At 54.4% G+C, this 27,766-nt stretch overlaps 2 long non-coding RNA genes across 2 annotated transcripts; both read left to right on the plus strand.

Moving 5' to 3' along the window:
- Window positions 1–2,124: 2,124 nt before the first annotated feature.
- LOC128824909 (uncharacterized) lies at window positions 2,125–4,834 on the plus strand. Its single transcript, XR_008442543.1, has 3 exons — window positions 2,125–2,581; window positions 3,139–3,472; window positions 3,922–4,834. It is a non-coding gene; the product is annotated as an uncharacterized LOC128824909 (long non-coding RNA).
- Window positions 4,835–18,306: 13,472 nt separating this feature from the next.
- Window positions 18,307–25,734, plus strand: LOC128824906 (uncharacterized). The gene is made up of 2 exons (XR_008442541.1): window positions 18,307–19,805; window positions 23,329–25,734. It is a non-coding gene; the product is annotated as an uncharacterized LOC128824906 (long non-coding RNA).
- Window positions 25,735–27,766: the final 2,032 nt, after the last annotated feature.

The following is a 27,766-nucleotide window of genomic DNA, read 5'->3' on the forward strand; positions in this document are numbered from 1 at the left end:
TCTAGCCGGCTTAGTTCCTAGAATGAACACTCATTGAGTGTGGTGATCCACAGGGAGTAGCTCAAACCTCCAAAGTGTCTACCCTGTGGCAGGACATTAGCACTGCAGGGGAGGGGTGGGTGTGGCAGTGACATCACAAAGGCAGGACCTCAGCCTATTGGTCAAAGGTGCTGGGGAGGTGGTGACCTCACAGAGAGATGCTGACATCAGCCAGGCAGGACAGGGGCGCAGGGCCAGGGAAACCTCAGAGTCCCCTGTAGCTTTACTTCAGCAAGTCTCCTTCTCGAGGTCTCTCTCTTTGAGGACTGAGAGAGTATTTAGGTTCACGTATATGAGCGCCAGGAGGAACCTCTTTTGAGTTTTCTCTTTTGTTTTTCCTGATTTTACTAGAAAACAGACGTCCCTGTTTAGAAGGTAAGAGCCTCTGAGAGGTTTGGAACCTGTTCAGTCTGCTGCATCTGGCGCCAGCTGAATTTTAGGCATGGAAAACACTAGCTTAAGGTGGCCAAATTTTATTCCCCACCTGGGATTTTGTCCCTTAGAATCTCTGGGGACATTAAGGTTTGTCCTTTTTCTTTTACCTTTTCCTCCATCCCTCCCTCCTTTCTCTTCATCTCTTACTTCTTTTGTCCTTTCCCTGTTCCCCTCCCACCACCAGCAGGGGGTGTGTGTGTCGTGGGGGGTGCTCTATAACTCCCATTGTGGGAGGTCCACCGAAAAATGTGGGGCTGAAATAGTGCTCAGACAGTGATCCCCAGCGGTGACCTGGGCCATCCTTTGGGCTCTCTGGTGAGAACCCTCATCCTCCCGCCCCTCGGTCTCTACCCTGATTGGCTGAGCAGGGGGTTATTGACAGGGAGGAGACTCAGGTCCCTGTTGTTTTCTTTTAAGACCAAGTAAATAGTCATAACCAGTCATATGTTCGACAAATTTTGCTGCTTCTCTGCAGTTCATTATTTTCTCTACCATTCCAGTTCTCCTAAAATACTTGCTGAATAATTACTATGAACTCTTGCTGGTCTGGAAGTCACTTGAGAGCACTTTATTCAGGTCATTCAATGTCTGAAATTCAAGATCCGATGGTTAGTTTGAAAATCAGGGCTCCTGGGTCCTATTCCTAACTCTGCCACGGACTGGCTGTGTGACCTAAGACAAGTCAATTCTCCTTTCTCAGCCTTAGCTTCTCCCTCTTTCAAGTAGGGATAACAATCCACCCCTACCTACCTCCCGGCAGGTGGAGGATGGGGATCTATTGGAGAGTGTCACTAGGAGCAGTGCATAAGATGAGGTGTCCTATCATGTTTACTCAGATCAGATTATGACATAATAGAATGGCTGAAATAGTCTATTTTATTTGTATTTTATTATGTTGCAATTGTTAAGAGCAGCAACTACTTAGCTCAGACTGAAACATCTCATCTAATTTTTGAGATCTAAGTGTCTCCTCTTTGGTAGCTCAAACCTCCAAAGTGTCTGCCCTGTGGCTGGACATTAGCACTGCCGGGGAGGAGTGGGTGTGGCAGTGACATCACAAAGGCCTTTTGCAGGAGCTCAGCCTATTGGCCAAAGGTGCTGGGGAGGTGGTGACCTCACAGAGAGATGCTGACATCAGCCAGGCAGGACAGGGGCGCAGGGCCAGGGAAACCTCAAAGTCCCCTGTAGCTTTGCTTCAGCAAGTCTCCTTCTCGAGGTCACTCTTTGAGGACTGAGAGAGTATTTAGGTTCACATACATGAGCGCCAGGAGGAACCTCTTTTGAGTTTTCTCTTTTCTTTTTCCTGATTTTACTAGAAAACAGACGTCCCTGTTTAGAAGGTAAGAGCCTCCGAGAGGTTTGGAACCTGTTCAGTCTGATGCATCTGGCGCCAGCTGAATTCTAGGCATGGAAAACACTAGCTTAAGGTGGTCGAATTTTATTCCCCACCTGGGATTTTGTCCCTTAGAATCACTGGGGACATTAGGGTTTGTCCTTTTTGTTTTACCTTTTCCTCCATCCCTCCCTCCTTTCTCTTCATCTCTTACGTCTTCTGTCCTTTCCTCTGTTCCCCTCCCACCACCAGCAGGGGGTGTGTGTGTCGTGGGGGGTGCTCTACAACTCCCATTGTGGGAGGTCCACCACCAGGAGGACTCTGTGTGTGTGTCATGGGGGGTGCTCTGCAGTGGGAACAGGGACAATTCTCCAACTTTGGGCAGTCGAGAGCCTGGGTGAGATAAGGGCCGTTAAAGCCCTTTGTGAAGGAGAAAGGGGAGTTTCACGGTGTTGAGCACCAAGGAATTCTAAACTTTGCTAAAACATCTAGTCTGCAGAAACCAGAAATGGTCGGGGCGAAGAGACAGGAGAAATTCGGAGAGTGGTCACTATTGGGCAGGAATCGGAGGAGCGGGAGGCAGGTCGGGGGATCCTGCTGTCTGTGTGGGGCCCTGGCTGTGTAATCTCCTCACTGGGAAGTGTCAGTGAGGCCCGAATCTCACACGCTCCTTTGTCTCCTTTGGGTCTCACAGGAGCTCATTGAGGAGCTGCCTGATAACTCTCCACCCGGCGCCGTCCTCGCTAACTCCCTGATTGCTGTGGGCAACCTCAGGTACCGAGACCCTCCGGCCCGGTTCCCCTAACCCCAGTGCTGCTCAGGCCCAGGGCTGGGAGTCACTGCCCCTCCCACTCCCAGGTCACCGCCCAAGGGTGGCTCCTCTGGCAGAGGTGCGGGGAAGGGTCACTCTCTCCTGGCTGGGCTGTTCTTTTCACTCCAGTAACATTGCAACGGCTTTGGGGAGAGGCTCACTCCCAGGATCAGATACAGGAGGGGCAGCAGGGTCCAGGGAACAGGTGCTATTCCTGCCCTGCCACTGTCTGTCTGAGAAACCTTGGCCTTCTCATTCCCTGGCTCGGTGCCTCAGTTTCCATTCTCGCCAGCCTGTGCCTATTTTGCTGCAGTTTCACCTGCGTGTTGGTGACAGTCCCATCCCCGCACTGCACAGTCTAATACCGGCTCCTCTCTCTTGCCAGCACCATGACGCCTGCCCTGGAGCCAGAGCTGGAGACCCACCTCCTCCGAGCTTCCCAGAGACCCGTCTTCCCATCCTGTGGCAGGTGTAGCCCCAGTTTCCGTAACTCTGACCCATGGCTCTCCCTTGCTTTCAGGATCTGCCTAGGGTCTTGCCAGACCTCCTGGACGCCATGCTGGGGAACCTGCTGGCAGAGTCCCCAGACACCGACAGGCTCCAGTACATCTTGGAGCTGAGCCCGATGAGAGGGGTGGGGGCAATTTTACCCTCACTCTTAGATCCATTTTCCAGTCTGTCCTCCTAGCCGGGCCCCCAGTGGGCATCCTTGGTCAGGGCAGTCAGTGCAATGCCTCCTTTCCCCACAGCACATTAACTACTGGATCGTGTCCAGGGTGCCGCGAGAGAGAGCCAGGGCCGTTAAGAGCAGCACGGCCCTGCTCAGATCCACCATCACCCTCCCTGAGTTTGACGTAAGTGCCCTCTGACCCCAGCTTCCTGACTCCAGGGGTAGGTGGGCTGGCTCCGACGGGCTGTAGGATCTGCTGCTGCAGGGGCTGTGGGTTAGGAATGTTCTTCTTGGGGAGGCAGAGTCAGAGCAGAGAGTGAGCCTGGCTTGAGTCAAGTTCTTCTTGTCCTAGTTAAGTGGTGACTCTGGGCTTTTAAGGGGACTGTGCTCCAGGTTCATGCCTCCCTGTCATCCTGGAGCAGCTGGGGAAGCATGTCCTCATGGAGGGCCCTGCCCACAGCCCTGTGCTCCAGGCTTCCTTGGGGGCAGAGGAAATTAAGGGTCTGGCTCTAGCTCCTATCCTCTAGCATCTCCTGCAGAGGGGCTGAGGGGAAGGAGAGTCCTGGCCCGGCGGGGACTGGGAGCTGACAGGAAAATGCTGATGGAGTCCCCTCTCCCTCTCCCGTCCATTAGAACTCAGCGGAATTCCCCAGGATGGGTCACCACATGGCACAGCTAGCTCTGTCCGTCAGTGACCCAGCCAAGGACATCAGCCGGCAGACCAAGGAGGGGGGTTACCAGCTGCTGCTGCACCAGAGGGGTAAGGAACCCAGCTGGGAAATGGCACCCGCTAGAAGAGTGAGACTGGGACCCCAGCCAATTTCTCTCAGACTGACCCCGGCTGGAGGATGAGTCTCTCTGTCTCTTTCTGTGATCCACACCACGCCCTGCAATTCTGTTGGGCCGGGCATGCAGCGAGGACTCTGCCCACTGTGCTGCCACCAATGGGATTGGAAGGACACAAGCCCTGCAACCAGAAGGACAAATGTGTGTGTGTCTCTCTCCCTATCACCTACTCCCTCCTGGGGGAAACCCAGCAGCTGATGGGGGACAAGGTGAGCAGCTGCATTGGACTCAGGAGATTGGGGCGGGGCCCAGGCCTCATTCCCATCCTGTGGCCATTCGCTGGCCTGGCACAAGGAGCCTGGTGGGGAATGAAAGGGAGAGCAGGTGCTCCTGGGAAGGGAGATGAATTCACCTCCATGAGCAGGAGCGAGCCAGCTTGTCCCCGGAGCAGCTCCACCCAGCTCTTTAGCCAGGCTAATTAATGACAAGCTTTGCCTCATCCCAGACTTATGTTCTTAGGACAGGGTGCTATCGCTCTTGGGAAGGGCAGGATAGTCCCCCAAGTGCCCTCTGCGAGACTCTCCTGTCCCACAGGGCCGCACCCAATTCCTAGTGGTCTGGTGTCTGTGTCACTCGAGCCACCACCCAGAGTTGCTCCCATCACTGGCAGCCTGGGAGGCCAAGGACTGACGGGTGATGGCGTCTGACCAGGCAGGGCTGAGGCACATGGGCAGGGGACGCTTGTCCTGCTACTGGCAAGGCTGGACCCGTTCTGGAGAGAACAGGAGGATTCAGTCAGCAGTAGGGTTACCATGTCTAATAAATAAAAAAAGAGGACCCTCCACGGGCCCTGGCCCCGCCCATTTCCCAACCCCTAGCCCCGCCCCAACTCCGCCCCTTCTCCACCCTAACTCCTCCCCCTCCTCCCTCCCACTCCCAGCCATGGTGAAAGGGCTGCCCCAGCGCTACCGGCTTCACGGTTTGCCGGGGAGCCCCCAGACCCTGCGCCCCCGGCCGTCGCTTTCCCAGAGCAGCTGGAGCCCGGGAAGGGCTGGCTCGGGCAGCTCGGCTCTTAAAGTCTGAGAGGGGAGGAGCGGAGCAGAGGAGCCGTGGGAGGGGAAGTGCCCGGCCGGCATTTTCCCGGACATGTTTGGCTTTTCTGAAATTCCCCCCGGAGGGGGTTTGATTGCCGAAAAGCAGGACATGTACGGGAAAAACCGGACGTATAGTAACCCTAGTCAGCAGGGGCTGCCGATCCGTCCCATTCACCAGGGCTGCCATCCTGCGGCTTCAGCATTAGTGGCTGGGGTGACTTGGGGAAAGGTCTCAACCTCCCCACATCCCACTTCACTGCTGCCAGAATCCCTCCTGCCCCCCTGCTACACTCTCCTCCCTACCCAACCTGGGTGGGGCTGGAGGAGAGGGGTCTGAGAACTTGAGCTGTGGATTGGAGGTGGAACAGCTGTCAGGGACACTGAGGGGGAAGTGGCAGGAGTTCCCCGTACAAGGAGGGGGGTTGCCACTGGAGGTCACTAGGAAGGACAACAAGACTCCATCCTGGGGGTCAGGAGCGGGAATCCATCCCTCAGAGGTGGGCAGGGGCTGGGTGGAAATGCTGCTGGTTCCAGGGGCCATTAATCCCCCCTGATTCCTCGGAGGCGTCTGAGTCTCAGACAGGTTTTCGTTCCCTTGCAGCATGAGGACGTCACGGCCAATATGATGCGCCAGCTCCGTATCATGCGGCACTTGCGCCAGGTGCCCGAGGCGCTGCAGGGCCTGTGCCTCTGAGGCCATCAGCAACTCCCGCTCTTTGCTGCAGGTACTGCTCTGGCTCTCTGTAAATGGGGAGCTAGTGGAAGGGTAAATGGAGCCCCCTGGCACTCACAGAAACCCTCTCCCCTCTCTGTGGAGCAGGGTCCTTTCCTCTGCCCCCAAATTCCTTCATCTGGGACAGGAGCTCTTTCCCTCTCTCCCATTCCCCTCCCCACTTTCCTTGATCTACCCCCATCCCATTCCCCCTGCGCCCAGGCAGAGCTCTGCCTGCCCCATATGGTGCAGAAAGGCCTGTGATATGCAGGGGGTCAGATTAGATGCTCTAACTGTCTCTTCTGCCCATAAAGTCTACTCATTTCTGAGAAACTGAGTGTAGCATTGGGAGCAGCCTCTGCTGTTTTACTGTCTAGCCGGCTTGCTTCCTAGAATGAACACTCATTGAGCGGGGTGATCCACAGGGAGTAGCTCAAACCTCCAAAGGGTCTGGCCTGCAGCAGAACATTAGCACTGCAGGGGAGGGGTGGGTGTGACAGTGACATCACAAAGGCCTTTTGCAGGTCCTCAGCCTATTGGTCAAAGGTGCTTGGGAGGTGGTGACCTCACAGAGAGATGCTGACATCAGCCAGGCAGGACAGGGGCCCAGGGCCAGGGAAACCTCTGAGTCCCCTGTAGCTTTCCTTCAGCAAGTCTCCTTCTCGAGGTCTCTCTTTGAGGACTGAGAGAGTATTAGGGGTCACATATGTGAGCGCCAGGAGGAACATCTTTTGAGTTTTCTCATTTCTTTTTCCTGATTTTACTAGAAAACAGACGTCCCTGTTTAGAAGGTAAGAGCCTCCGAGAGGTTTGGAATCTGTTCAGTCTGATCCATCTGTTCCACAAGTTCTTCAGTCCAATCCACTTCCCTAACTAATTTCCTTAATTGTTTTAAAGTTAGCCCTTTTGAAAAAAAAAACCCTAGTCACAGATCTATTTTTGTTTACCCTTCCATTTAGTTTAAACTGAATTAGCTCATGATCGCTCAAACCAAGGCTGTCCCCTACAACCATTTCTTCTAAGAGATCCTCACTACTCACCAAAACCAAATCTAAAATGGCATCCCCTCTTGTTGGTTCAGCAACTACTTGGTGAAGGAATCCATCAGCTATCACATCTAGGAAAATCTGAGCCCTATTATATTACTAGCACTTGTCCTCCGGTCTATATCTGGGAAGTTAAAGTCTCCCATGATCACACAATTCCCATTAGTATTTACTTCATTAAAAACATTGAAGAGGTCTCTATCCCTATCCAAATCAGACTCCTGTTCTAACAGACAGCAAACTCCCCCTCCCCCCCCCGAAAGGCAGAGATAGAGCCCAGGAATTGAGATGGTGGGGAAATTTCATTGAAACCGTTCCTGACCAAAAATCATATTCAAACTAAACCAGTTTTTTTCTTGAAATCATAACAAGTGGCAATGAAAATTCTTTGTTACAATGTGCTAAATTGTCTCGTGGCACTCAAAGAGGAGACACTTAGATCTCAAAAATTAGATAAGATGCTTCAGTCTGAGCTAAGTAGTTGCTGCTCTTAACAATTGCAAAATAATACAATACAAATAAAATAAACTATTTCAGCCATTCTATTATGTCCTAATCTGCTCTGAGTAAACATGATAGGACACCTCATCTTATGCACTGCTCCTAGTGACACTCTCCAATAGACCCAGCAGTCCTTATTTCCAGGCCCCTTCACTAACCACTGCTGCACACTCCCTCCCACAGCTGGCAGTTAGAACCAGGCCCTCATGTCCGGTCCCCCTGCTTTGAGAGGGAGTGTACTCCGCTGGAGTGATTGGAGCAGGGAACTGGGAGTCAGGACTCCTGGGTTCCATTGCTGGTTTCCTATTGACCTGTGGGACTTGGGGTAAGTTGCTGCCCCCTCTAGGCTCTGTCCCCAGCAGTCAAATGGGGATTTCATACTTTCCCACTATTGGAAAGTGCTGGGAGAATCCCCCAGCAAAAGCTGCTCTGACAGTGCTAAGCAGCATCTGTTTGCTTGTGAGAATGTCCTATGGGACTGTGTCAAAAGCCTTATTAACACCAAGATAGATCACATCTACTGTTTACCCACCTCCACTAGGCCCCTAACCCTGCCAAAGAAGGAGCTAGGATTGGTCTGGAATGATTTGTTCTTGACAAGTCCATGCTCACTAGTCCTAAGAACCAAATTGTCCTGCAGGTGCTGACAAACTGATTGTTTAATAAGCAGAGGCTGCTCCCAATGCTACACTCGGTTTCTCAGAAATGAGTAGACTTTATGGGCAGCAGAGACCGTTAGAGCATCTTATCTGACCCCCTGCATATCACTGGCCTCCTGTCTACCTACTTTTGGGGCAAACACATTCCGGAAAGACATCTAGTCTTTATTAAATGACATCAAGAGATGGAGAATCCACCACTTTCCATGGTAGCTTCTTCCTGTGGTCAATCATCCTCGCTGTTGAATATTTGTGCCTTATTTGTCATAGGAATTTGTCTCTTTTCACCTTCCAGCCACTGGGTCTTGTTCTGCCTTTCTCTGCTCGATTAAAGAGCCCTTTAATACCCAATATTTTCTCTCCATTAAGGTATTTCAACACTTCAGTGAAGTCACCTTTCAATCTTCTTTTGATAAGCTAAACAGGTTGAGCTCTTTCAATAGCTCACTAGAAGGCATTTTTCTCCAGCCCTCAGAACATTTGGTGGCTCTTTGCTGCCCCAGCTCCAATTTCTAGGACCATCTTTTTCAAAGGAGGACACCAACACTGGAGGCAGTATTCCAATAGCAGTCTCACTGCTGCTGTGTCACCTCCCTATCCTACTCACGGCTCTGCTCCTACATCTAATGATGGCTTTAGCCCTGTTTACCACAGCATCACACTGGGCGCTCATGTTGAGTGGCTTCTCCACTCTGGCCCCTAAATCCTTTTCAGAGTCACTGCTTTCCTGGATGCACGTCACCATTCTGGAGGTGTGGCCGGCGTGCCTTGTGGCTACATATAGGACCTTGCATTGGGCTCTGCTCAAACTTGTTTTCTTTGAATGGGTCCAGCTGGCCAAATGAGCCAGATCGCTGTATATCACTGCCCTCTCGCCATCAGGAATTACCACTCTGCCTGTATTTTGTCACCCCCCAATCTTATCCGCAGTGATTGTATGTTTTCTCCCAATTCATTGAAAACAATTATTTTAAAAAATTAGTCCTTGAGAGCTTCTTCAGACCCTTAGTACCCAGGACCTGCTCCCCACAGCACAGTGAGAAAGGCCGTCCAGCCCTGCTGGTACTTACGGGATAAGCACAGAACAAACACACTTTAGGAGCTGTGTTGTCCATAGACTCTGAACAACATGTGGGGGTCAGCAGATTACAAATGCACGACAGACCTGTAGTGTAGACAGGTCCCAACTGTGTCTCGGTTTCCCACCCTGCTCTAAGTTTAGTCACAGCCGCCATGTCTTTTCCGCCATGTCCCTTAACCCCACGTCACTGCAGAAGAGAGATTTTCTGGTAGCCAGCTGGCTCTCCTGCATGTGGATGTCGTTCCAAAAGACGTGCTCTGGCTCAGTCCCATGCTATGGTTGGCTGAAGGAACCACTTGGTCACATTCTAGGCCCTGAGTTATACATGAGGGGCGACTAGATGCACATAATGGTCCTTTCTGACCTGAACCTCTATCAATCACTACATTTTCTGCTGCTAGGAAGAGAACTCTGAACCTATTTTCTCTCATTCACTTTCAGTCAGAATAATTTCAATGCAGGCCAAAGGATTTCCTCTTCCATTGTGTCTTCAGCACCTTTGCGAGCAAAGAGTTACTGTTACCCACAGGTTTCCAGTTTCAACCTGTCCCAGGGTGAGACGGCCAGGAAAGGGGTTAGAGCTCAACTGCACCTGGCCCAGGTGATGCAGCTCCCTAGGGTGAAGGGAATAAGTGTGGGGGTCACGTGACAAGACGCAGCCTGTGACTAGGACCCAGGCCTGCTGAGAGATAGAAGGGCATCCTGTGCTCAGCCAGGAGAGAGACCCCAAGGGAAGCAGGCATGGGAGGGGCTTGGAGAGTCCTTTAAAGGTCAGGGACAAGCTGGGAAGCTGAGCACTAAGGACAAGGCCCTAGGAGGGAAAGACAGGGCAGTTTAGGAGATGGGGCAGATAGTCCAGTTGGTTTCGGCTCCCAGGACCAGACACCCAGAGGTGAAGGTGATTGTCGGGGTTTCTGTCCTTCTTCCCCAGTGTAGATTTGATAGTGGAGAAGACTGATGCCGTAAGGGGGAAGTGAGTTACCCCAAGGTCACCCAGTGAGTTTATATCACGAATGCATACTCGGAAGGATCCAATAGAAACATGGATTTTCCAGTCTCTTCTTTCTAGGAGTCCCCAGGGCTAAGGTAAAACCCCTGCTGCCCTTCCCCATTCTGCTCACCTCCAAGATGTGCTGGAGTTTGTCTGTGCTGGGGGGTGCTGTCAGCAGGATCGAGAGCTCGTCATCCATGTTCTCTGGGCAGGCCCTGCTCAGAGCCTGCCAGCGGAGGGAGACCAGGGGTCAGGATTATGGAACCTGGGGTGACACCTGCCAGGATGACAGCAGGCTCTGTAGTCCTTGCCCAGAGCAGCTCTCTGCAGAGGGCCTGGTGCACAGCAGTGTAGGGAACAGCCAAGCTGATAGGGATGGGAGCTGGGCTTCCTGGCAGAGTCCAGCACCCAATGCCCAGCGTCTGCAAGGAAGGGATACCCCACAGAGGGGCAACATCATCTCCCACACACAGGGAGTCTCCCCCTGACACTTGGTTCATCTTATGGCCTGTTCCCATCTCTGCCCACCACACTCCCAACTCAGCAGCTCTAGCTACCGAAGGGAGCACGAACCAGAGGCCTTCCTGCTCCTGGGACAGAGGAGTAGGTTGATGATCTACCTGGATGTGAGCGTTGGCCTTCCCCATGCCCAGGGTCTAGACTCCATTCAGGGCAGCGCACAGGAACTGCGATTCCTATTCTGGATCTAGTGGCAGCTTCAGTTTGCTGGCAGGAGACTGTACATGAGACCTTGCAGTTGCGGGGGTGACACAGGCACTAACATGTGCATGGGAGTTTGAGCAACAGGGCAGAGGCCTGTGTGGGGCAAGGAGGGCAGGGATTTGGGAAGCAAGAGCAGAGGATCAAACCCTTTCTTAATGTGGGTCGGGATGATCCCCATTTCAAAGATAGAGAAAGTGAGGCACCAGGTGGGAGAGTGACCTGACCAGGATCACGTTACTGCTCAGTGGCAGGACTGCAAACAACCCGTTCCCTGATCTCCTCACTGGATGCTGCTGCCCCTCCTGTATGACCCCTCCAGCCATCCTCGCCCACAGGCCATCCCCACCACTCTCCAATACCAGGCTCTTTCCACAATGGAAGCAGGCTTGTAACAGAGTTCACTCACCGATAGGTGCCCCTTCCTTCAAGGCCTGGGGTCACAGATTTCTTGGGCTAGCACGCCCGCCAGCAGGTTTTTGGCTGGGAACTCAGCCCTTCGGCCAGGCGACCATCTTTTAGTCCCACTCCTTCCTGGGTCGCGCTCATCCCAAACTAAAAGTCAAAAAATGTCTTTAACTGAAACAAGATCCTCTGTCCCTTGGGGGCTTTTCCTCAGCCTGCCTTTGGCTCGGCCTGCCCTTGCTGGCCTTGGTAGCCCTTTCTATGGCCCTGTACATCCCCTTCCTTAGAGACCGTGGGAGAACCAGTCCTACCCTGGATTCTAGGTTCTGCCCCAAGGCCCTGTACCGAATACCTAGGCCTGCTCCTGTACCTTTGTTGCGGTTTCCCCTGGTTTCCCCTCAGCTGGAGCTCACTCTGTAATCCATTTGGCCTAGCTCCAGGCTTTATAGCCCACAGGCCAAGCCCCCCGTTATATACCCTCCTCCTTAGAACCTGGCCCACGCGGGGGCAAGTTCTATTCTTCTCCAAGCTTCATCCCTCCTCATCTCATTGCTGTCACCGGCTGCGCGCTTGTACAGCCTGTGCGCAGTGTCTGCAGCTCCACTGCCAGCTCGCTCGGGGCAAACCTTCTCTTCTGCAGTATCCCGACGCTGTTCCTGCAGCCACTCAGTCTCATGAACAGCTGCTTGCAGAGCCTCTTCTGAAGCCTTTAGCGTCTTCTGTTGCCTTTTTGCTACTGCCGCTGCATATGCCAAAACCTTTTCGGTCAGGGTGTGAGAACCCATCATGGACTGCTCCACCCTTGTGTTTGTCCCTCCTCCAGTCTGCTTCATCTCTGGGCCAATCATTTCGTCCTTCATCTCCCTGCAGCACCCGACAGGGTGTGTTGGTGGAGGGTCTGCAAGGTCCATGGCCACCCCAGCCACCTCCACCTTGCCTGCCTCATGGGGGTTTGTGTCAGAGGACACCTTCTCCTTTCTTTCTAACTTCTTAGGGCCCTGGCCCCTCGTTCAGCCACTCAGCAATTTCCTAAGCAGGCCGTGTCTTTTGATATGGCCTACTTCTCTGCCCCCAAAACAAAGAACTCTTGCTCCCATCTTGGCATTAGGCCACGCTTGGACACTTTCTCATGCCCTTCTCCCTGGGCTAACCTTCTCAGCACAGCCCAGGCATGCTCTCCTTCTCTGCTCTTTTTGTCCATGGGCATAGCAGACCCTGGGTTGATTTCCCTTTGCAGGATCTCTCACAGGTATTGCTGCTGCTGCGTCTGTAGCTCCACCTACACTTCCTTCTGCGTCTGTTGGTTTTCTAGGAGCTGCTGGAGAAACCCCTAGATCTGCTTAGCCAGTCCCTGGAACTGAAGTCGGAAATCCAGCGACCAGCTTCGTCCCTTGATACACCTGCTTGGGGGAGGGATAGCTCAGCGGTTTGAGCATTGGCCTGCTAAACCCGGGGTTGTGAGCTCAATCCTTGAGGGGGCCATTTAGGGATCAGGGCAAAAAACTGTCTGGGGATTGGTCCTGCTTTGAGCAGGGGGTTGGACTAGATGACCTCCAGAGGTCCCTTCCAACCCTGATATTCTATGATTCCTTCAACAACCAAGACTTCCCTCACGGATCACAGGGGGAACTCAATCCTGCCAACTATGCCAATCATAAATGAATCTACTCATCGTTAGGTGCCCCCCGGCGGCCAGGCATGGCATCACAGCCCTCTCGCTGGGCTAGCGTCCCCCATCCATGGTCGCTCCAGCACCACAGCAGTTTCTCTGCCTGGTAACTCCGGCCAGGTCACCACCTTTAGTCCACCATTCTGAGGCCCAGCTTGCCTCACACTAAAAGTCCAAAGAGGTCTTTCCACAGACAGAAGTCCTTCTGCCATCGCTGGGGCACTTGCTCAGCCTGTAGCCCCCTTGCTGGGCTTGAGAACCCTCTCCAGGTGCGTGTACGCCGCCTCCTCTGGGGCCGGTAGGGGAACCCAGTCCCACCCTGACATTGATAGCAGCTCAGGGCCCTGGACCCAACAGCTAGGTCTGCACCTTTCTCTTTGCTGCACTTTTCCAACCTCTCTTCTCAAGTTCCCCTCCAGGCTTTCCTTGCTGCTCTGAACTTCCTACCCCGTTCTCAATCCTGTGGCTGCCCCAGCTGGGCTGTATCACCACTGAAGTCTGGCTCTTTAGGGGGGCGGATATGGTGCCTCTCAGTTCGGGCTCATTCTGTAATCAGCTTTCTGTGACTGCCAGGGGGCTCCATTTCCCCTTCCACTAGCTCCCCATTTACAGAGAGCCAGAGCAGTACCTGCAGCAGGGAGCGGGAGTTGCTGGTGGCCTCAGAGGCACAGGCCCTGCAGCGCCTCGGGCACCTGGCGCAAGTGCCGCATGATACGGAGCTGGCGCATCACATTGGCCGTGACGTCCTCATGCTGCAAGGGAACGAGAACCTGTCTGAGACTCAGACGCCTCCGAGGAATCAGGGGGGATTAACGGCCCCTGGAACCAGCAGCATTTCCACCCAGCCCCTGCCCACCTCTGAGGGATGGATTCCCCCTCCTGATCGCCAGGATGGAGTCTTGTTGTCCTTCCTAGTGACCTCCAGTGGCAACCTCCCTCCTTGTACGGGGAGCTCCTGCCACTTCCCCCTCAGTGCCCCTGACAGCTGTTCCACCTCCAATCCACAGCTCAAGTTCTCAGACCCCTCTCCTCTAGCCCCACCCAGGTTGGGTAGGGAGGGGACTGTAGCGAGGGGGGCAGGAGGGATTCTGGCAGCAGTGAAGTGGGATTTGAGGAGGTTGAGACCTTTCCCCAAGTCACCCCAGCCACTAATGCTGAAGCCGCAGGATGGCAGCCCTGGTGAATGGGACGGATCGGCAGTCCCTGCTGACTGAATCCTCCTGTTCTCTCCAGCAGGGCCGGCTTTAGGAAGGGCAGGGCCCAATTCAAACATTTTTGTCGGGGCCCCGGCAGGGATGACTAACAAAAAAAAATGTAAAAAAAAGCCTTTCATTTCTTCCATGTATTATTTACTTTCCATAACTATATAAATAATAAAATTATATATTATGTACATTGCATCATATATGCTGTTGATCGGTTATTAATGAGCTCCGTTTCACGTGTGTGGGTCCCCGCCACTCCCTGGGGGTGTGCTAGGGTGACCAGATGTCCTGATTTTATAGGGACAGTCCCGATTTTTGGGTCTTTTTCTTATAGGATCCTATTATCCCCCACCCCCTGTCCCGATTTTTCACACTTGCTGTCTGGTCACCCTAGTGGTGTGCACATGTGTGGGTCCCAGCTGCTCCCTGCCCCCCTCATTGAAGCAGGTGTGCAGGGTTACTGCCCTGGGAACCTGCAGGGCACCAGTGGACTTGGGGCTGGCTGGAGGCAGGGCAGGGGCTCACTGGAGGTAGGGTCTGGCTGCAGGCAGGGCAAGGGGTGCGGGGCTGGCTGGAGACAGGGGCGTGTGGGGCTGGCTGGCTTTGGGCAGGGCCGCAGGGGGGTGCGGCAGGGGTTGCCTGGAGACAGGGCAGGGGGTGCGGCAGAGGCTGGCTGTGGGCAGGGGGTGCAGGGCTGGCTGCAGGCAGGGCAGGGGGGCGGGGCTGGTACGGGCAGAACAGGGGGGGCGGGGCTGGAGATAGGGCAGGGGTGCTGCAGGGGCTGGCTGCGGACAGGGGGTGCAGGGCTGGCTGGAGACGGGGCTGGCTGTGGGCAGGGCAGGGGGTGCGGGGCTGGTGCGGGGACGGGGTGCAACAGAGGCAGCTTTAAATAGCCCCCGAGTCCCCCGCTATCCCAGGGTTCTGGGGGCTATTTAAAGGGCCCAGGGCTGCCCTGCTTCTACCGTCCCGGCCCTTTAAATAGCCGCGGGAGCCCTGGGGAAGCAGCGGGGCTCCAGTGGCTATTTAAAGGGCCGGGGTGGTAGAGGCAGCGGGAGCCCCGGACTTTTTAAATAGCCCCCAGAGCCCCGCAGCCCTACCCCAGGGCTCCAGCTGTGGGGGTCTGGTAGCAATTTAAAGGGCCTGGGGCTCCAGCCCCTGCTGGGAGCCCTAGGTCCTTTAAATTGCCCCCTGGGGAAGCCGGGCCACCCTGGTACAGCGCACCGGCTCTTGCCGGTACACCGTACCGGGGCTTGGGCCCGGGGCCCAATTCAGGGGAATTGGTTGAATTGGCCTAAAGCCGGCCCTGGTGGGGGTATGGCCACAGAGCTGCAGGGAGGGGAACCCTGAGGTGTGGGGGCTGGGTGGGTACTGTGAGTTCCTCCTGAAGGGACGGGGGTTGGCCAAGGTCACTCAGCCCCAGGGTGTGGGAGAGGGACTGGCTGAGGGCACTCAGAGCCCCAGGAAGTGGCAGGGGCTGAGGGGAGGGACTGGCCAGGGGCACTCAGAGCTCGGGGGGGGGCTGTCCTGGGGGGCACTCACAGCCCCAGGAGGTGGGTGGGGGATGGGCACACAGGATTTCAGGAATTCCCTGGCAGTGAAGAGCTGCTGGTGGCAGGGAGGAGCCAGCCGTGACAATCCCCACTTGGGATCCCTGGCTGGGCTAGTGGCTATGGGGGCCCGTGGCCAAACTGCAGCGGAAGGTGACCTGAAGGAAATGCCTCGGCCTAGGAGTCCGGCTAGGAAGGGCCTGGGCCAGACAATGACCCACCACGCAGTGTCCCAGCTCCCTGCCCCACACCTGCGGGGCACGGCCCCTCCTCTGTAGGGAGGTTGGCATGTACCTTAGTGCTGCTTCCTCCATCCCCAAAGGCCTCTCCCAGCCAGTCTCTGGCAACCCCTGCCGTTCAATACACACATTACCCTGCTGTGACATACCGGGGGGGGACCCTCGGGGATGGGGGGGCTGTCACACAGCTGGGCAATTTAACCCGGCTGGGCAGGAGTGACTGTCTCCCTGGAGCTGGGGTCTCAGCCCAGGTGTCTCTCTGCCCTTCCCCCCAGTCGCCCCCGGGCAAGGTGGGAGTGCCCCACGTTGCGTTCCAGCCCCACATTCGCACCCACAAGTGCTGGTGGGTTCCAATCCCAGCTGAACACGCCCACCCGGCCTTAGTGCGGAGCAGAAGGGCCCAGCGCTGCCCCACAGACCCTCTGGCTCTCCGAGTGGAATTGGGTGCTTTGCCATTGCACTTGATCACCTCAATTTGAAAATTCTTTCAAAGGAAATCCAGATGTCTACATCTGACTGGGGTACATGTACACACATACACATGCACACTCACATGTGCACACACTCATGTGTACATACATGTACACACATACATACACACATGTACACATACACATATGTACAGACGTACACATACACGCACACACGCTGTCCCTGGAGCGCCCCAGGATGCGACTGACGGGGTGGCTGGCTATTATGGAGGCAGAAGGGGGTTGGGAGAAAATAATCAAGAAGAACCCCAGGTCGGAACCCCCTCCTGTACCCTAATCTCTCCCGGACCCCACACCCCCACCCGCCCCCCAATCCCCTACCCCAGCCCTGTGCCCCCTCCCGCACCCAAACTCCCTCCCAGAGCCCGCATCCCCACCAGAGCCCTCACCCCTCCCTGCACTCCAACCCCCAGCTCCAGCCCAGTGAAAGTGAGTGAGGGTGTGAGAGCGAGCGACAAAGGGAAGTGGGCTGGGCTGGAGTGAGTGGGGGTGGGGCCTTGGGGAAGGGGCATGAAAGGGGTTGGGTCAAGGGCGTTTGGTTTTGTGCAAGTAGAAAGTTGACAACCCTACTTAAGGACCTTTGAAAAGCAGCCTCCTTAGCACCGCTCCTGATACCAGGGGCCAAGGCGCCCCCGGACATGAGAACCACAATAGGCCAGAGCAAAACGCTGCGTTAGAAATCGGAGCTCAGGCTGCCAAGCGAACGATAGCTGTCAGACAGGAGATGCGGGAATTAAGGTTGTGCCTTCAGCCAGCAACTGGTGTTCATCCGTTTGCACCACACACACACCTGTAGGCAGGGCCACTATTTCCTTCCCTGCCTGTTTAGCGTCTCTCGGTCCTTACTGTGCCCATCACCGTGGTGTCTGAGTGGCAAACCAAGGGTTTCACGTGTGCATATGAAACTGCCTGACTGGAAGGACGTGGTTTGGTGTGGATCAGTGACTGCTGGGGCAATTGGTGGCAGAAGGCTCTGAGGGCCTGGCTCATTCCGACCTGGCTCATTCCAATGGCTTCTACAGCTGAAAGCAGCCCAGTCTCCTGCCTGGGTCCGACGCAAACCAGGAAGTACAGGACCACGGTTAATAAGAACAGCTCAAAAGATCATTTTCGCTGAGCCCAGCCCTGCACAGATTTCCAGCTTAGGTTTGCATTTTCAGCAAAAGTTCTTCTTGATTATTTTCTCCCAACCCCCTTCTGCCTCCATAATAGCCAGCCACCCCGTCAGTCGCATACTGGGGCGCTCCAGGGACAGCGTGTGTGCGTGTATGTGTATGTCTGTACATATGTGTATGTGTACATGTGTGTATGTATGTGTGTACGTGTATGTGCACATGAGTGTGTGCACGTGTGAGTGTGTGCGTGTGTAAGTGTGTACATGTACCCCAGTCAGATGTAGACATCTGGATTTCCTTTGAAAGAATTTTCAAATTGAGCTGATCAAGTGCAATGGCAAAGCACCCAATTCCTCTGCCCCCCAACTGCCTTCGCTGCTTTAACGTACAACCTGCTCTGCTGGCACCTCTGACTCCTGAAAGCCCTAACGCTCCAGGGGAGCAGGCCGTGCCCTGCCCTGCCCTGGCTGCCCCGGGTGTTACCTCGGAGGGAATCGTTCCAGATTCCAATGGGTGGCAGGTCCAGGGAAGAGCCTTATCTGGTGGGAGGCTGTACCAGACCCGCCCGACCCAGGCAGGCTCCCAGGTACTCTCTGCTCGGGGCTGATAAGGCTCCTTAGCAGTTTCTCTCCAAACAAATTCCAGTTCAAGACACCTGAGAGCTCCACAGCAGGGCAGTATCCCCAGAGCGCAGCAGGGCGGGGGTTAGGGGGAACAGTCGGTAGCAGCACCTGCCCCTCGTACGGCAGGAGCAAGAAGTGCCAGCCTCTCTGCACAGAGCAGCAGCGTTCAGCCTGGGCCAGACGTGCTGCGGTGATGGGTCAGAGCGGGCTCGGAGAGCCAGAGGGTCTGTGGGGCAGCGCTGGGCCCTTCTGCTCCGCACTAAGGCCGGGTGGGCGTGTTCAGCTGGGATTGGAACCCACCAGCACTTGTGGGTGCGAATGTGGGGCTGGAACGCAATGTGGGGCACTCCCACCTTGCCCGGGGGCGACTGGGGGGAAGGGCAGAGAGACACCTGGGCTGAGACCCCAGCTCCAGGGAGACAGTCACCCCGGCCCAGCTGGGTTAAATTGCCCAGCTGTGTGACAGCCCCCCCATCCCCGAGGGGTCCCCCCCCGGTATGTCACAGCAGGGTAATGTGCGTATTGAACGGCCGGGGGTTGCCAGAGACTGGCTGGGAGAGGCCTTTGGGGATGGAGGAAGCAGCACTAAGGTACATGCCACCCTCCCTACAGAGGAGGGGCCGTGCCCCGCAGGTGTGGGGCAGGGAGCTGGGACACTGCGTGGTGGGTCATTGTCTGGCCCAGGCCCTTCCTAGCCGGACACCTAGGCCGAGGCATTTCCTTCAGGTCACCTTCCGCTGCAGCTTGGCCACGGGCCCCCATAGCCACTAGCCCAGCCAGGGATCCAAGTCGGGATTGTCACGGCTGGCTCCTCCCTGCCACCAGCAGCTCTTCACTGCCAGGGAATTCCTGAAATCCTGTGTGCCCATGTTAGGCCCAAAAACCGAAAAACATGTTTATCTCGGCTTCTGCTTGTTATCCCAGTAAACATGCTTATCTCAGTTCTCACTGTCGTTTCCCATGCATGAAGCTGCACGTATACAGGATGTATAGAAGATATATGGCAAAGGGGAGGGGACCCTGGGAAAGGAATGTGAAGGACGGGAAGCTAAACAGATGTATCCTGATTACTACTAGAACTGAATTTAAACAAAGCATAGGTTAGCAGAATTTAGACACGCTAAGTTGTTTGTCTCTCTGTATAAAAGAAGCCCAGTTGTGCTTGTAAGGTGTGTTCCTCTCTCTGGCATGAGTCGAGGGGGACACCCGCTCAGCTGACTGATCAATAAAGAACTTGAAGCCATCTTCTCGACTCCCGTGCCTCCTTGGGGTAATTGGGCAGCTCCAGGGGGAAACGAGCCCATTTGGCTAACAAATGGCGACTCCGCCGGGACTTCTCTCCCTGTAGAGGGCACTGACCGACGGCCGAGGGCGATTCCGAGGAGTGGCCACCTCGAGCTGTTGCTTTGCTCGGGCCTCGGATCGTCACAATCGGCCGGGGCGGCTGCGTCCTCTCTAAAGAGAACTCTGAAGGACACGGAAGCAAGACGGCTTCAGAAGGAGGGGAAGTCTGACTGCCGGACGCGGCCACTTCGGGCGGTAAGTGCGTTTACCTCCTGGGTTTGAGGAATAACGCCCCCGAGGTGTGGGTTGGACATGGTGGAAATCCCCTAGGCAGCCTGTATACGGGAAGGTATGTTAACATTATTGTAGCTTTGTAAATGTCTTGTTGTTGTGTTTTTGGTTAAAGGGTAAGCAAATAACGGCCAATGAGTAACGTAACTAACTCCACAAGTCCATGGGCCGTTTTTAACAATTACTGGGACTTGGAGCAACCTCAGGGATTACTCTTGTCTATAGGAAGGGTAATCTTGTTTCTCCTCTTAATGGTGTGTTGGAAACCGAGATTGTAACTGATTAAAGGATCTGTGTGAAAGATGAATGAGTGCTGCTGACAGGTCTGAGGCTTAAGCTGACTTCAGCCGCCCCAAGACTCCTGCAAGGGGAAACCCGATGACCAGGATATCTTGATTGCAAGGGGGGTCAGCCGAACCTCGTGACCCAGCGGATATCTGAGTTAGAACTAGATCTATACCTCTTCCCCCTCTTGATATCTCTGTCTCGGAAAACTCTGGGTAAAGCATAATGGGGTCCAGACAAAGCACCTTCTCCTGGACACCCCTGGGATGTATGCTGCATAACTGGAAGGCGTTTAGACGCCAGGCTAATTATGGAATTGTATTATGTAAAGACAAGCTTGTAAAATTCTGTACTCTTGAATGGATGACATTTGGGGTGGAATGGCCCGAGGGCGGGACGCTCAAACCAGGGGTTGTACAAGCAGTACATAGCATTGTGATCTGGGATGGGCATTGGGACCAATATCCCTATATAGATATTTGGCAGGACCTTGTGGCCAATCATCCCCCATGGTTGCAAAAATGTAGATCACAAACTATTAAAACCTTAATGGCCCGTGCCCCTGTTAGGAAACCCTGTTTCCCTGTTAGGAAATCTTGTCTGCGGGCTGTGATTCCCTCTGCCCCTGATCCTATGCCCTCTCCCCCTTTGTATCCCGGCCTCCTGGCTCCGGTATCCTCAATTGAAATCCCCACCCCCTCCTCTGAGGATAATGGCTCAACTGAAAGGGGTGAGCCAAGCGACCAGGACTTTTCCAAACGGGAGCCCCCTCCGATCTCTCTAAGCTCCCCGGTGTCTAACCACACCAGGAGCAAGGGTGGCCCGGTACTCCAAGGGCCCCTGCAACAGAATTATTTGTGTCCACTGCAGGAAACTGTAGCCCCTGAGGGTAATCTCACTATAGTATATGTTCCCTTTACCACTAGTGATCTATATAATTGGAAGCAACAGAATCCCCCGTTCTCGGAAGAAAGGGGCCCACGTTTTAGCCATGGCCCAAAAGAAAAGATATAAAGAAAGGGGGGACAAAGTTAAGGGACGGCCAGGGCCACCGGGGTAGGGGCGGGGCCCCTGCCTGGGTCGAAATCAGTGCGCTATCTGTAGGAAAGAGGGGCACTGGAAGAATGAATGCCCCCGGTGACAGGCCATGGGAAAGGAACGTAAAGATAAAACCCCGTCCCTTCCCATCCTCTACAACAGTACAGGACGTTCAGGGGAGGAGTCTTCCCCATAGGGGGGGGGTCGGGGAACCCAGCGGCCCCTCCTGACAGCACAAGCTGCCAGCCTGGATCCCACGGTAAATATTAAAGTGGAGGGCCGCCCAATTGAAGCCCTTATTAATACTGGGGCCACTCTTAGTTTGCTCCCCCTTAATAAGGCTCCCCGAGATAGAGCTCGGGGACGTGCCATAGTCCAGGGGATAGAGGGACAAACTACAGCTTTGGAAAAAAACTTTGCCTCTCCTAGTAAAAATAGGGGACCGTCAAATTTCCCATCAGTTTGTTTGCAGTCCCTCCTGCCCCATAGCGCTGCTTGGACGAGATATCCTCACTAAATTACAGGCGGAGATCTCATTCGATAACGGGACAATGGAAGTCAGAATCCCTAAGCAACAAGCCTCTAATTACCAGATGGCTCTCATAAATGCTAGAGATCACTCCCTGGAAGCCAGCTGCTGGGAGGGGGGTGTAAATCCCAAGGTCTGGGCGGAGGAAGGAGGCGTGGCCCGAGCCAGGAATGCTACACCAGTGCATATTTCCCTTAAGGAGGGAAGCAGCCCAGTCCGAATTCAACAATACCCCCTTAAGCTAACCACTCGGATCGGGTTAAAACCCCTGATTCAAAAGTTTTTGCAGTGCGGGTGGTTAAAGGAAGACACGTCCCCATACAATACTCCAATAATGGGGGTGCCTAAGCCTAATGGGCAGTATCGATTGGTCCAGGACCTAAGACAAATTAACAAGTTAATAGCAGAGACTGTTTGCCTTTGAATGGGAGGATCCGGACACCCATTACAGGGCCCAATATCTTTGGACTGTTGTCCCACAGGGACTCACCTGCGCACCAGAGATTTTTGGCAGCCAGCTAAAAAGGGACCTGGCCCCATTCCTGGCTAAACACCCTTCATGTAACATAATTCAGTACTGCGATGATCTGCTCTTGAGTACTGAACAGAGACAGTCTGCAAGGAGCAAACTGTAGAGCTCCTCAATCCCCTTGGGGTACAGGGGTATAAAGTATCAAAGGAAAAAGCTCAGTTGGTTAAGCAGCAGGTCACCTTCCTTGGATACCACCTCTGCCAAGGGAGTCGCAGTTTGGGCAAAGAAAGAATCCAGGTTATACTTAACAGCCCTCAGCCCCGGAACCCCCGAGAACTAAGGGCTTTTCTGGGACTGACTGGCTTCTGTCGACTCTGGATCCCTGACTATGGGGGAAAAGCCAGACCACTATATGAGTCTTTGACTAAAGAAGGTCTGCTCCACTGGAAATGGACCAGGGAAATGGAAAAAGCATTTCGAGAGCTTAAAGAAGCCTTGGTTCAGCCTCCCACTCTAGCCCTCCCAGATTCCCGGAAGCCATTCACCCTATACGTTCATGAAAGAGGAGGGGTGGCAGCTGGAGTCCTGTGCCAAAGGTCAGGACCAACCTGGCGACCCATTGGATACTATTCGAAGGTCTTGGACCCTGTCGCCAAGGGGTGGCCTGCCTGCTTATGGGCCGTTGCAGCAACCGCTCTCCTTGTACAGGAGGCTGAAAAGTTTACCCTGGGGGGGACACTGAGGTTGTGGTTCCCCACGGGATGCCTCAAATACTGGGGACAGGCGCTGGGGAAAAGCATCTAAATCCCAGTCGACATACCAGATATGAGGTAGGGCCCTTGCTAGCCCCTAACTTAACCTTTAGGACAGTTAGCTCCCTCAACCTAGCTACCCTATTGCCTGACCCTTGGGTTTCCTATGAGACCAGCCCCACTCATGACTGTATTGAAGTCTTGCAGCCGGTGTCCCAGGCACTTGGTATACAATGGAAGTTGCATACACCCTGGAGGCCGCAAAGCACGGGACAGGTGGAAAGAATGAATAGAACTCTCAAGGATACCCTCACTAAACTATGCACAGAGTCTAGTTTAAAGTGGCTTGATGCGTTACCACTCGCCCTTACCGCATTCGAAGGGCCCCACGTAAGGGTCTTAAGCTTTCACCATTATCCCGGGGTTCCGGGAGGATGTAAACTGGGAAATGGGGAAGGACTCCTTATGGAAACAGGTCTCTGGGTTGCAATCTGTTTTGTTACAGCTGCATCGACGCAGTGCCTTTTCAGGCCCTTCCCTTGGACCAGCCCATGTACCCATTCCAGATCGGTGATCAGGTCCTCGTCAAGAAGTGGAAGCGTGACCCCCTTACACCACGGTGGGACGGCCCGCATACTGTCTTGCTTATCAGCCAAGCTGCAGTCAAAGTTCTTGGGAGTGACAAATGGGCACACCATACACAGGTAAAGTGGTTTCTGAACCCTAACCCGGAGACTGAACTAGCGGAAGAGGACACCAGCCCTCTGCCCGCCCCGGCTCCGGATGCCCGGGGTGGCACAGGTGAAGACTCCACCTGGGAGTATCAGTACTTAGACGGACTAAAGGGACTGTTTAGAAAAAGATAATGAAATTATTGTTAATATTTTTGTTTATGTGCTTCCACCACTATTATGGTTGGGAAAATAGGTTTTTACAGCTGGGGGGAGACAATTGCAAAATCCATTAACCTCAGTAACTGTTGGGTATGCGGAGGCCCAGGGGAATTAAATGAATGGCCTTGGGTAGCCCAGCCGGTACAGCCCAAATGGTGGCTCAGCAATTTGAGTATAATCCACGATGGAACGGGGGTTTGGACTGAGGATAGTAGCCCCTGGCGACTGTATTCTTCTGGAAAGGGTATTCTCTGCCTTAATTGGACAAGGCGGGAGGGAGTGTACTTGGGAGAAAGCAAGTATGATTGGACTCTATCCCCAGGGTTTGATTGCTGGGACCCTTATTGTCATCTGTATGACTGTTCTAAATATCAGGGGCAATGGAACCAGACCCATGTGAGGCTCACCAATAATAGTTGGGTGAAATGCTCCAAACAATACTACCCTACGGCCGAAGGTTGCAGGGCGGTAGGACAGGATGGGTTCTTTGACGCCCTATTCACGAGTTGCCAGCTAAACAATACCACTAGCAAGGACCACGTGGTACGGTGGTTTCAAATGGGCATGGCAAAATCAAAATGGAACTCGAGTATGGGGTTTTAAACAATTCTGGTCTAGCACCAATCAGCCAAAATGGGGCTGCGATTGTGTCTGGAAAGCAGGAGCTGGGGCATGGAGATGTGATTATTGCAGTTCAGCTGATGGAATGGTGGGGGGACCTTTAGGGCCAGGTAATCCTTTATATTTTGACCATCTAGAGGACGATGAGAATGAGGAAACCTGGGATGGCCCCTTTGCTAATGGAACCTGGGCTCTAAAGGGCCATTATTGGATCTGCGGGTCCTATGCCTACTGAAGATTGCCTCCAAATTGGTCTGGGATATGTTATGTTGGATATATAAGACCCTTGTTCTTTCTATTACCCCAGATGCAGGGAAATAAATTGGGAATTAAGGTTTAATTAGAGAAAGGCGGTTCGTGGATTCCACCCTGACCGCCGGAAGCTCCCAAACATGGGGGGCTCAGGAGTGGCCCCCTGAGAGAATTATAAAACATTATGGTCCAGCTACATGGAATCCTAATGAGTGGATCTCAGGGGCCAGGGAGCCCATTTACAACTTGAATCGGATAATTAGGCTGCAAGCCATTTTAGAAATAATAACTAATCAGACGGCTGCAGCTCTTGATCTTTTGGCCGATCAGTCCACTCAGATGAGGAATGTGCTCTACCAGCACCATCTAGTTCTTGATTATTTGCTGGCAGAAGAAGGGGGAATCTGTGCAAAATTAAACTAATCTAATTGCTGTTTACAAATAGATGATAATGGAAAGGCGGTAAAACAGCTAATGAAAGAAATGAGGAAGTTAGCCCATGTCCCGGTCCAAACATGGGGTGGGTGGAATACGGACTGGTTCACGTCCTGGTTACCGCAACTGGGATGGCTCCGAGAAGGCCTTCTTCTTTTTGTACTCTTTATTACAACCCTATTAACCCTAGCTTGCTTAGCTCCCTGTGTAGTTGCATTAGTCTGACGAATGGCTAATCAAATTATACACCAACAAATGATGGCCCTATACCAGCCGGTGAAGGCTGAGGATTGGGGGCCATAAGGCTCTCAAAATGCTTTTTAGGGGGGAATCTTGTTAGGCCCAAAAACCGAAAAACATGTTTATCTCGGCTTCTGCTTGTTATCCCAGTAAACATGCTTATCTCAGTTCTCACTGTCGTTTCCCATGCATGAAGCTGCACGTATACAGGATGTATAGAAGATATATGGCAAAGGGGAGGGGACCCTGGGAAAGGAATGTGAAGGACGGGAAGCTAAACAGATGTATCCTGATTACTACTAGAACTGAATTTAAACAAAGCATAGGTTAGCAGAATTTAGACACGCTAAGTTGTTTGTCTCTCTGTATAAAAGAAGCCCAGTTGTGCTTGTAAGGTGTGTTCCTCCCTCTGGCATGAGTCGAGGGGGACACCCGCTCAGCTGACTGATCAATAAAGAACTTGAAGCCGTCTTCTCGACTCCCGTGCCTCCTTGGGGTAATTGGGCAGCTCCAGGGGGAAACGAGCCCATTTGGCTAACACCCATCCCCCACCCACCTCCTGGGGCTGTGAGTGCCCCCCGAGACAGCCCCCCCCCGAGCTCTGAGTGCCCCTGGCCAGTCCCTCCCCTCAGCCCCTGCCACTTCCTGGGGCTCTGAGTGCCCCTGGCCAGTCCCCCTCCCACACCCCGGGGCTGAGTGACCTTGGCCAACCCCCGTCCCTTCAGGAGGAACTCCCAGTACCCACCCAGCCCCCACACCTCAGGGTTCCCCTCCCTGCGGCTCTGTGGCCATACCCCCACCAGGGCCGGCTTTAGGCCAATTCAACCAATTCCCCGGAATCGGGCCCCGGGCCCAAGCCTCGGTACGGTGTACCGGCAAGAGCCGGTGCGCTGTACCAGGGTGGCCCGGCTTCCCCAGGGGGCAATTTAAAGGACCTAGGGCTCCCAGCAGGGGCTGGAGCCCCAGGCCCTTTAAATTGCTACCAGACCCCCACAGCTGGAGCCCTGGGGTAGGGCTGCGGGGCTCTGGGGGCTATTTAAAAAGTCCGGGGCTCCCGCTGCCTCTACCGCCCTGGCCCTTTAAATAGCCACTGGAGCCCCGCTGCTTCCCCAGGGCTCCCGCGGCTATTTAAAGGGCCAGGACGGTAGAAGCAGGGCAGCCCTGGGCCCTTTAAATAGTCCCCAGAGCCCTGGGATAGCGGGGGACTCGGGGGCTATTTAAAGCTGCCTCTGCTGCACCCCGCTCCCGCACCAGCCCCGCACCCCCTGCCCTGCCCGCAGCCAGCCCCGTCTCCAGCCAGCCCTGCACCCCCTGTCCGCAGCCAGCCCCTGCTGCACCCCTGCCCTACCTCCAGCCCCGCCGCCCCTGTTCTGCCCGCACCAGCCCCGCCCCCCTGCCCTGCCTGCAGCCAGCCCTGCACCCCCTGCCCACAGCCAGCCTCTGCCGCACCCCCTGCTCTGTCTCCAGGCAACCCCTGCCGCACCCCCCTGCGGCCCTGCCCAAAGCCAGCCAGCCCCACACGCCCCTGTCTCCAGCCAGCCCCGCACCCCTTGCCCTGCCTGCAGCCAGACCCTACCTCCAGTGAGCCCCTGCCCTGCCTCCAGCCAGCCCCAAGTCCACTGGTGCCCTGCAGGTTCCCAGGGCAGTAACCCTGCACACCTGCTTCAATGAGGGGGGCAGGGAGCAGCTGGGACCCACACATGTGCACACCACTAGGGTGACCAGACAGCAAGTGTGAAAAATCGGGACAGGGGGTGGGGGATAATAGGATCCTATAAGAAAAAGACCCAAATTCGGGACTGTCCCTCTAAAATCAGGACATCTGGTCACCCTAGCACACCCCCAGGGAGTGGCGGGGACCCACACACGTGAAACGGAGCTCATTAATAACCGATCAACAGCATATATGATGCAATGTACATAATATATAATTTTATTATTTATATAGTTATGGAAAGTAAATAATACATGGAAGAAATGAAAGGCTTTTTTTTACATTTTTTTTTTGTTAGTCATCCCTGCCGGGGCCCCGACAAAAATGTTCGAATTGGTCCCGCCCTTCCTAAAGCCGGCCCTGCTGGAGAGAACAGGAGGATTCAGTCAGCAGGGACTGCCGATCCGTCCCATTCACCAGGGCTGCCATCCTGCGGCTTCAGCATTAGTGGCTGGGGTGACTTGGGGAAAGGTCTCAACCTCCTCAAATCCCACTTCACTGCTGCCAGAATCCCTCCTGCCCCCCTCGCTACAGTCCCCTCCCTACCGAACCTGGGTGGGGCTGGAGGAGAGGGGTCTGAGAACTTGAGCTGTGGATTGGAGGTGGAACAGCTGTCAGGGGCACTGAGGGGGAAGTGGCAGGAGCTCCCCGTACAAGGAGGGAGGTTGCCACTGGAGGTCACTAGGAAGGACAACAAGACTCCATCCTGGCGGTCAGGAGGGGGAATCCATCCCTCAGAGGTGGGCAGGGGCTGGGTGGAAATGCTGCTGGTTCCAGGGGCCGTTAAT

Source organism: Malaclemys terrapin, chromosome 16 (genome assembly GCF_027887155.1).
Source record: "Malaclemys terrapin pileata isolate rMalTer1 chromosome 16, rMalTer1.hap1, whole genome shotgun sequence".
Taxonomy (NCBI): Eukaryota; Metazoa; Chordata; order Testudines; family Emydidae; genus Malaclemys; species Malaclemys terrapin.